This window comes from Elephantulus edwardii, unplaced genomic scaffold, assembly GCF_000299155.1.
Source record: "Elephantulus edwardii isolate Elephantulus edwardi_28Jun2011 unplaced genomic scaffold, EleEdw1.0 scaffold00007, whole genome shotgun sequence".
Lineage (NCBI taxonomy): Eukaryota > Metazoa > Chordata > Mammalia > Macroscelidea > Macroscelididae > Elephantulus > Elephantulus edwardii.
Genome location: NW_006399757.1, coordinates 32,999,905 through 33,010,582, shown reverse-complemented (window position 1 = coordinate 33,010,582; position 10,678 = coordinate 32,999,905). Strand labels below are relative to the sequence as shown.

Sequence of the window (10,678 nt, the reverse complement as noted above, 5' to 3'; positions counted from 1 at the left end):
TTTATTGCGTGTATTTGGGAAGTTACTTGGTGTCTTTAAGTCTTGTTTTCTTCATGTGCCTTGTAAGATTATTGGGCAAATTAGATTAAAAACAAAATAAAATAGAAAACATATGTAGGAGGCCAGTCCCAATGTTTGGGAGGTGATTTTTGGAAAGGATATCATTGCTGGTATCACATGAATCATGGCTAAAAGCAAAGCGTACTATACCAAGAATGTCTGTTTGTGTTTCATTAACTCTGTAAAGGCATTTGACTCTGCTGATCATAACAAGTTATGGCTAACATTGAGAGGAATGGCAATCCCAGAGTACTTAATTGTGCTTGTGCAAAACCTATACCTAAGCTGAGGGGCTATTTTGTGAACAGAGCATTGGAACACTACATGATTTAAAATTAAGAAAAGTGTGCATCAGGTTTGTATGCTTATTTAATCTGTATGCTGAGCAAATTTGTTTGAGAAGCTGGACTCTGAAGAAGAATGTGGCATCAGGATTGGAGGAAGACTCAACAACGATTCACATTATGCAGATGACACAGCCTTGCCTACTCAAAGTGAGGAGGACTTGAAGCACTTGCTGCAGATGTAAAGACACTGCCGTCTTCAATATGGATTGCATCTCAACTCCAAGAAAACAAAAATCCTCACCACTGGCCTGATAGGCAACATAAATGGAGAAAAGATTGAAACGATCAGCAACTTCATCTTGGATCCTCAGTCAGTACACTTGATACTAGCAGCCAGGCAATCAGGAGACATATTAGACTGGAAAAGTGTGTGGTTGTGGACCTCTCCAAACTATTGAGGAGCAATGATGTCAATTTGAGGACTAAGGTGCAATGAATTTAGGCCATAGTCTGTTCAGTCACTTGCTATGCATCTGACAGCTGGACAGTGCCTGAGGATGACAGAAGAATTGATACTTTTGAACTGTGGTGTTAGAAAAGAGTAAAGGATATCCTATGGACTACCAAAAGAACTAACAGATCTGTTTTGGAGAAGGTGCAGCCAGAGTGCTCCTTGGAGGCAAAGATGATGAAGCTTTGTCTCACATACTTTGGGCATTTGCTAGGAGAGGTTATTTCTTGGAAAGGGGCATCATGCTTGGAAAGGGGGAGGGATGGTGAAGGAGAAGACCTTCAACCAGATGGATTGACAGAGTGCAGCAATGGGCTGGAGTGTGTCAGAGATTGTGAGGGTGGCATTGGGATAGGACAGGGGTCAGATGGGTTATTCAGAGGGTTGCTACGAGTCATACTTGACTTGATGGCACCTCATAACAACATCAAGAACTTACCTTTTAATACTTAAAAGTAATCTTTGTCCCAAAGCAAACCCCTAATTTTAAAAAAGTAAGTCTTCATAAATAAAATGAACCATTACTTTGTTGAGCCCTCCACTCGGTGAGCACATTATCATGGGCTGCAGAGTGTGACCTGGGAAAGAGTTCTTGTAGTTTTCTAACAATCCAGATTCCAGGATATTTGGGATTAGAATCTTGCCACATGGAGCTTTTTCTCATATAATCTAATCACTTATATAAAATGTGTAGTTGGTTATGTTCTCTGTCTTACCATCAGAATTAATCCTTCTGGAGAAAATGAGCATTTTGTGTGTGTGACTCATTCAATAACCTGTTTGAAATTTACCCAAAGGCGCTGTCTCGGGGAACTTCTTACCTCATTCTTACTTCCTCTTGCCTAATGAGAGCAGATGGCTCTGTTGTCTTTGGTGCTTTCTTATTATCTCCCCGCCCCCCCCCCCCAATCAATTGAATGCAGTTTAAATCCTCTCTCTTACTCTGTGTTCCAGGACGAGAGGGCAAAGTATACATAGGTTCAGGGCAGTATTTCCATAAACTTTTCTTGAATCATCCCTCCTACCTTCAGTGTGTCCGCTATCTTAAAAATTATTTTTTTCCCTTTTCTCATTTCTCCTCAAATTTTCTGGTCATCTAACACACATATATAGAGCTCTGTGACCTAGTGGTGAGAAACTGCACTGCAATCCTGAAGGCATGTGGTTCAAATCCACGAGCTGCTCTGCGGGATATGGATGGGCAGTCTCCTCCCATGCAATCAAACTGCCTCTGATAACCCACTGGAGGGTCAGCTGTGGGTCGATTCTGACTTTGCTGTAAACAACAACAACACATCTACAACCAGGAGAGGATAATATAGATGAATGGGACCTTCTAAGAATCAAATCCCTATGCACATCTTAAAACTTCTCCACCTGGATAAAAAGGGAAGTCACAGATTGGGAAAAAATATTTGGTAATGACATGTCAGATAAGGGACTTATATCAAGAATTTATAAAATACTTGAGCACCAAAAAAAGATAAAAATAAACAACCCAAATGAAAAATGGGCACAGGATATGAACAGACACTTAACCAAAGAAGACATTCAGATGGCCAACAAACACATGAAGGAACATTCAAAACCCCTACCTCTAAGAGAGAAGCAAATCAAAATGACTTTGAGATAATATCTCACCCCAGTAACAATAGCAAAATTTAACACAACAGCAAACATGAAGTGCTGGCGAGGTTGCAGAGAAATTAGAACCCGTATTCACTGTCGGTGGGAGTGCAAAATGGTGCAACCATTATGGAAGACTGTATGGCACTTTCTCAAAAAGTTGCAAATAGAAATACCATTTGACCCAGCAATTCCACCACTAGGTATTTACCCTAAAGAAACTAGAACCTCCACCCAAGCAGATATATGCACACCCATGTTTATTAAGACTTTGTTCGCAATAGCAAAGAGTGGAAACAACCCAAGTGCCCATCAACAAACGAATGGATAGAGAAGCTGTTGTATATTCACACAATGGAATACTATGCAGCATTGAAAAACAAAGAACTCATGAAATATTATGCAAAATGGGTGATCCTGGAGGACATTATGCTGAGTGAGATATCTCAGTCATGAAAGGACAAATATTGCATAGGGCCACTGTTGTAAAATGGGACTGACATCGGGGTTGAGGGAAGACAGACAAGGAAGGGATGAAGGATATATAATGCATTGAAACAGATGAAGAAGAGAACTGTTTAAAAGGGATATATGATTGGGTATTATTGTCATGACAGGAGTCCAGAATGAAGGCTGCACAGTGGAGTGGACTTTCGAGGAGGGCTTGCATAACAACGAAAGAGTTTTTCTTTTATTTTCAAGGAGAAGAGTGAACTGGGGGGAGGGGATGGGCAGGGAGAAAAGTGCAACAATGAATGACTGGAAACCCTAAGTCTCTGTAAACTTTCATTAAAATTAATAAAACAACAACAACAACAACACACAGGTCTTTCCTTCCTGCCTACCTATCTTCTTTCATCCCTTCCTATATGTAAATTTTACCTTTATCTAAATAAAGCATAACAATTCAGAGTATATCTAACAGCTCAAGTACTGCAGATAGTCAGAATTTCCTTGTGAGCACCAGCTCCTCATTCCAGTTCCTTTTCACCTTTAGGGACAAGCTAGAAGGATTAGAACAGCAATAAAAACCCATTGCCATCAAGTTGATACATGGATGTAGTTTACGGAATGAGATTTTTACATCTTTCTCCTACATAGCAGCTGGTGGATTTGAACAGTTGACCTTTTGGTTGTTGTTAGGTGCCATCGAGTTGACCCATAGTGACCCTATGAACAATAGATCTGAACCTTATCCTATCCTGTGCCATCTTCTTCTTGACACATTAGAGTCTATTGCTGCAGTCACTGTGTCAATCCACTTGATTGAGGGTCTTCCTTTCCTTCATGGACTCTCTGTCTTTCCAAGCATAGAAAAGGATAATCATGTCTCTTTCCAAAGCATAGCCTCTCCTGGCAACATGCTCAAAGTATGTGAGATGAAGCTTTATCATCTTTGCTTCCAAGAACCTTTTGGTTAGCGGCCTGATACACAGAACTCCTTACAACAGCAATCAGTTGTTTTGATTGATTCAGAATGAATTCATAACGCTAGTGAGTTTCAGAGTTAATAAACTGCATGAGAGAAGGTTGCCCGTTTTTCTTCCATGGAGCTGCACAACTCTGACAGATCAAATCATCAGCGTTCCTTCGAACAGGAAAAGAGGTGGAAATTTGCAAGAGGCAAACTCAAGGAGTATTGTGCTGGCTCTTCCTTCTCCTTCTGAGCATTGCCACATAAATTCTTCCCTTTTTGTGTTTTTGGTTTATACAAGGAAATACATGAATAACAATCTCCTTTTATTCTGACTGTAACTCTTTTTTTTTCTTTTTCTTTTTTTCAGGGTCATCTGTGAGCATTCATTGTTAAGTAAATAAATGGACAATGACATTGTGTAGAGTAGTGATATCCTGACTATATAGCCTCTGTATTTTTCACATTTCCTTTTTAAGTGCTACCACATTTTCCGATCAACTTATCAAAGCAGGCGATCCTGAGGATTGATTGTTTTTCAGTTTCCATCTGCAGCATCATGTTGTACATCCAGAGCTGCTTCTGTCATCACTTCTACCCAAAGTTCTCTCCACACCTCTTTTTTTAATTTTTTCCGTTATTTTTTTATTGATTTGCTTACAAAGTTTATGTACATTGTGCTTCACACTATTCTTCATTTCCATTGTGTTTCATACTGTCATTCTCATTAATAACTCTTTAGGGGAGGAGACTGCCTGTCGTTCTCCTTTGGAGCAGCTAGTGGATTCAGACAGCTGACCTTTCAGCTCACTGTGTGGCATGTAACACACTGTAAGAAAAGAATGCAAAATAAAAAAAAAAGTCTAGGGAAACTAAGTTTGTGAGCAGCGTGCCATGAGAATCCATAAGACCTTCAAGTATCACTTACAGGATTTGACAAGTGTCTCTTTAAGAAAGGAGCCCTGGTGTCTCAATGTTTAACACACTCAACTAGGAGGTAAGTGGTTCAAACCTCCCAGTGGCTCCAAAGTAGAAAAGACCTATTCTTGTAAAGATTAGAGTCTGGAAGCTCTATATAGGGCAACTTTATCCTAGAGGAGCCGTAGATTAGGATCACCTTGACAGCATCCAATAACATGCATCAGGAGAGCTGGAAAAGGTAATCCATGTGAGAGGGCAAAAACCAATTCAAATGGAAGAAGCAGTTTAAAAGGACAGCTAGAAAAGTCAGTGGGAAAGCTTACACTCCAAGAGGCCTTAAAAATCGTAACAATGTCAGTTCAGTTTCTCATTTGAATGAGACATTGGCACATACTGTAGGGCATATATGCCCTTGTGAAATATGTCTGAGAAGAGATCCCAAAACATCCTTGCATTATCACATGTGGTGCTAGGCTGCAGCTTTTAAGGTGAGGGCTGGGATTCCTGGCGGAGTGGATGCTGAGGCATTGGTGTGGAGGCAGTGTCGACTTGGGGTTGTAGGAACCTTGTGTTTATAATACCCTGGGAAGAGAATCATTACAATGGAATATTAACAATTATTTGATGCCAGACACTCCATTTCTGAGCATCTAATTCTAGATTTTTTTTTTCTGTGGAAAATACTCATTGATATTCTGGATGAATCACAGACGAAAGTAAGCCAGCTGTGAACCTACGTTCGCAGTGATAGAATCTCTCCATACCCTGATGTCCAGCAAATGATGCAGTAAACCTTGGGTGAGGAAGACTGACTAGAATGGGTGTGGCATGTGTCAACTACGTAAGATCTAGAGCCTGTGCTCCAGATCCTCACAGTCCAGCAGAAGAGTGAGACACGTGCTACAGGACAGTGAGGACGATATTCTGCAAGCGCAGAGGAAGAAGGCTTTCATCAGATGAGGACTAGAAGGGCCCCAGTGGGGAGGTTTTTGTACTAGGATTTGGGGGACAAATGGGAATTTGACCAATGTAAGGAGCTCTGGTAGCTCAATTGCTAAAGCTCCTAACTGCTAACGGAATGATCTGTGGTTCAGATCCACCGACTGCTCTGTAGTATGAAGATGTGGTAGTGTGCTTCTGTGAAGTTTATAGCCTGGGAAATTTTTTTTTTAAGGACAACTTTTTATTGCTACCAGAGATTTTCATCATCAATCAGTATTGTGATTGCAGTACCTTCTTTAGATTGCACAAAGAGCTCAGCTCATGACCCCAGACACCATTAAGAGAACATGGGGGGTGGGGCGGGCTGGGTGGGGAGAGAAGTGCAGCAATGAATGAATGGAAATCCAAAATATCTGTAAATGTTCATTAAAATTATTAAAATTAATAAAAAGGCAAAAAATGATTTGTAACTCACAAAAAATTAAATATAAACATATATGTAGGAAAATAAAAAGAATATAGGGAGACTGGGGAAGTAACTTGATTAAGAATGTTCTAATAACATAAAGCTTGGGTACTGAATTACTACATGTTACAGGCTCAGATCATAAACTGCTCCAACATCTAAACAGTCATTCTTATTGATTATTAAATGAGTGAAAATCTTCATAGTTAGAAAATGTCATTTTAGTTGTTTACATACATATTTCTTTGGTGAGCACCTGAATATATTTATCACAAATTATTTTATACAAATGTCAAAAATGCTTTCAACAAATCTAAGAGTGTCCTAAGTAACATGTCACTTAAAAGTTTCACTCTAAGATAAAAATTAAAGCACTAATTTTGACTCCAGAAACTAAAACAAGACAAATAAACAAACAAACAAAGTTAATGAGTATTTTCTATTACCATCTTTGATTCACACAGAGCATTCTGAAATAACTTTTTAGGCTGATTTGAATCATGAGTTAAACATGACTGTCATATAATTTCTTCACTAAACTATTAAAAATAATTTTGGAAGTTTTCTGTTTAGTAGCAGAAGCTAGGCCATGGACCAGCATGCCTTTAAAAAAGCAAGCAAATGAGGAAAATTAAATTAGGATGCTATGGAAAGGAGTTATGAATTCTAGAACTTTAGAAAACATTAAATATTAATTTTGACAAGGGGCAGTTTATATTACATTTTAGCAGATAAAACAGTGGAATTGAGAAATATTACACAGAGGTTTTTTTATATACTATTTTTGGGTCTGTAAGTGTTTAAGTGATGTTGAACATAATTACTTGCACAGAAAACAAGAATATTTGTTGGATTTCTCCCTCCCCCTCCCCGCTCACTTCAATTCAGCCTGATAAAGTAAGTATACATCCCTTATAAATCCTTTCCACATTTTCCATGTTCCAGTCTCAGAGTAGTCTAGCTTAGTTTTGCATTTAAAAGTTAACAGTTGTTGGGACCACATGACAGAAACAGGCTGCAAAGGTGGACAAGGGGAAGCATGCCCCTCCTGCCTTGATAAATCAGTGCTACACACAGAACCCACATTTTCTGAAGCACTATCTTCATTATAGAGCCATTTAATTCCATCATAGAAGTCATCCACTTCCATCTCCTCTGCTTTGCATTTAGCAGAGGTATGCTTGCACCCACTGGCAGCTGGGAGATGGCAGAAGGCTGCTGTACCTCTGACTGGCACTTCTGGTTTGCTCTTGTCCTTGGAGAAGTCTGGGCCTGGGACAGAGGAAGAATGTAATCTGAACACTCCTTTGTCACAGGTCACCAGGATATGCTTGAGGGGACAGTAGACATACACGGAATCTAGAGGCAGAGAAGACTGCAGAGCAGAAAGGTGATGTGCCGCCAGCTCCCAGCAGTGGGTCAACTGGGAGCTATCCATCTGTGCTTTTCGAAGAAGTTCAATTGTAAGAAGAAGCCAATCAGGAATACATTTCTCCATTTCCAAGCTGACCATGGCCAGAACAAGCATGGATCCTTTAAATTGCAGAAGCTGCTTGCAGGAGTTGCTTGGCAAGGATTGCCAAATGTTGAGATGGGCTCAGTGTGGGGAAGTTGAAGAGTAACTGAGGCCTAGTTGACACTGCAGTGGCATGAAAAATGTCAAGAAAATCCAAAGGTGTGGCTGTGTGAAGATCCCCATTCAATTTATCCGGAATAATTCTTTCCATTCTTGGAATTTCAGTTGAAGAAGAGCCACAGAAACTCTCTTACTAACACCTTCAGTACTAGAATTCTCTCATCTTCCTCAATGGTCTTAACAGCTAAGAAGAAACAGCTGATTTGCAATACAGTTCACATATTTTGGGTGGGCCTTTACAGTAGCTAAAAATCTGTCCAAAAGACTGCTAGCCAGAGCAAATGTTTCTAGGTAAAAGTTGAATTGGCACTTGAGTTTGACCAACCACAGAATTGCTTCATCTCTCTGGGCTGGAGAAACATTCTGATTTGTAGGCATTTGGGGCACATTCACCTTCCATATTTGGGCTTCCTTAAAGATTGCCTTTTCTGACAGAAAAGACAATCTCTGATTCTCCAAAGGGCCTGGAAACTTCATGATATCCTTCGGATCTGCCTGTCATCCAGTTTGATGTAGCTGTTTTCTCCTCCTTTTCCTCCTCCTCCTCCTCCTCCCCTCACAGTGATGACTCAGGGTCATTCAAGGGCCCGGTACCATCTCGTTTTCCTCTGCGCTGCAGGAGGAGGACAGGGTAGACTGAGGAGGGAGAAAAAGGGGAACCGGGTTGGGGGAACGGCTGCGGGTGGTGGGTCGGTCAGCAAATTAGTTCCATGATGACCTCAAACCTGTGGCCGCTGCCGCCACCGCGGGTCCCAATCCTCCAACAGCCCCCGCTATTTGTGCCCGGGTGGAGTGGGGGCTCCCTCTAGCTATAGGGCGTCCGGGGTCGGGGAGAGTTGGAGGGAGAGACCGGCTCTGCCCTGCCCGGGGGATGTGGCTCCGAGGGGAAATGGTGAAAAGGGGGGAGGGGAGGGAAGGGAAGAAAAAAAAAAAGGAAGGGGGAGAAATAAGAAAAAGTGAGAAAGAGGCCATTGGCAGCATCGTGATAGATGATGAAAAGATTGAGACTGTTGACAGCTTCAGTTTGCTTTGCTCCACAGTCAACATTCTTGGTACCAGCAGCAAGGAAATTAAAAGACAGATTGTATTGGGAACGTCTGCTGTCAGAGACCTCGTCAAAGTACTGAAGAGTAACGATGTCAGTCTGGAGACTAAGGTGTGTCCGAACCAGGCCATGGTCTTTACAATTACTTGCTATGCATCAGAAAGCTGGACAATGATTAAGAATTATAGAAGGAGAGCTGATGCTTTTGAGCTTTGGCGCTGGAGAAAAGTATTGACTATACCATGAACAGCCAGGAGAACAAACAAGTTCGTTCTAGAGAGGGTGAAGCCTGGCTGCTTCTTGGAAGCAAGGATTCTGAAGCTGCCTCTGACATGCTTTGGACATGTTGCAAGGAGGGACCAGTCCTTAGAGAGGGACATCATGCTTGGGAGGGTGGAGGGACAGCAGAAGAGAGGAAGACCCTTGATCAGATGGATTTACAGCTATTGTACATACGGTCGCTATGAGTCACAGGCGACTTGATGGCATATAACAACAACAACAAATCACATAGGAAGAGATCGCTTATCTTTCTCCCTCAAAGCTGCTGTGGGTTCAAATTGTGTACCTTTGGGTTGGCAGCATGACTCCTTAACCACTAGGCCACCTGAGATTGGGAAGGATAAAATGGATATGAAATGCCTTGTTGTGTTGTTTCCATCTAGTTGGCTCCAACTTTATGTATTTTCTTGTTACAACACCTATGTTGTTATTGTTAGGTGTCATCAAGTCAACTACGACTCAGAGTGACTCTGTAAAACAACAGATCTGAATCTTGGCCTGACCTGTGCCATCGTCATCATCTCTGATAAACTCCAGCCCACTGTTCATTCACTGTGCCAATTTATCTTGTTGATGGTCTTCCTCTCTTTCTATACCTTATGTATAAGAGCATATCTTACACCTTATGGATGTTGTTATTATGTACTTTTCGGTAGCAACCAATCCATAGCCTGACCCTCCGGTAGTTTTCAGAGGCAGTTAATCTCATGGAAAGATATTACCCATTTTCTCTTACTGAGCAGCTGGTGAATTCGAACCACATGCCTTCAGCATTGCAGCCCAGCTTCTTACCACTAGGCCACCAGAGCTCCCCATGTATAAGAGAATGAAATGTTTCATGCTTACGTGTCTCACAATCACTCATACACAGCATATTTGTTACAGCTGATATGTTATTCCATTTCATAAAGGCTCACCTCCTTTTTTGCTGTTTCTCTTCTCTACTAGCCATGTTGAGATCCTGGTGGTTTAGTGGGAAGGAGTTGTTCTACCAATCCGAAGGTTTGTAGTTCAAATCTACCAGCTGCTGTGGTGGGGGAATATGGGTATTCTCCTCTTATGCAATTTATTGCCTCTGAAAACCCATTGAAAGATCAGCTCTGAGTCTGTTCTGACTTGACAGTACATAACAACAGTAATTGTACATATGACTCAGAGCCACTTAGTTCCTATCTCTGAAATGGAGCTAATTGTAGTTGCCTTCCAGGATCATTGTCATTGTCAGAGCTGGAGATAGTATCTGCAGAGTGCTTGCTGCCACCTGGCATGTCGGGATTTGGAATGCTGCTTTTGTTCTTTTTCTCTAAGAAACCCAGTGCATCTGTTTGCTGGGGTGAGTAACTGATAGCAGATTTTACAATAAGATCTGGTCTGATGGCAGTCAGAAATAAGTATCCTCTCATGATATAATGAACATGGCTTGTACCTTCCGCCCTAAGTTTCTTTCATTCTTTTTGTTTTGTTTCGGTGTGCATTATCTTTAGTACT

The 10,678-nt window shown here is 41.2% G+C and overlaps 1 pseudogene; it reads right to left on the bottom strand.

Moving 5' to 3' along the window:
* Positions 1 to 7,101: 7,101 nt before the first annotated feature.
* LOC102870044 lies at positions 7,102 to 8,355 on the bottom strand (annotated as a pseudogene).
* Positions 8,356 to 10,678: the final 2,323 nt, after the last annotated feature.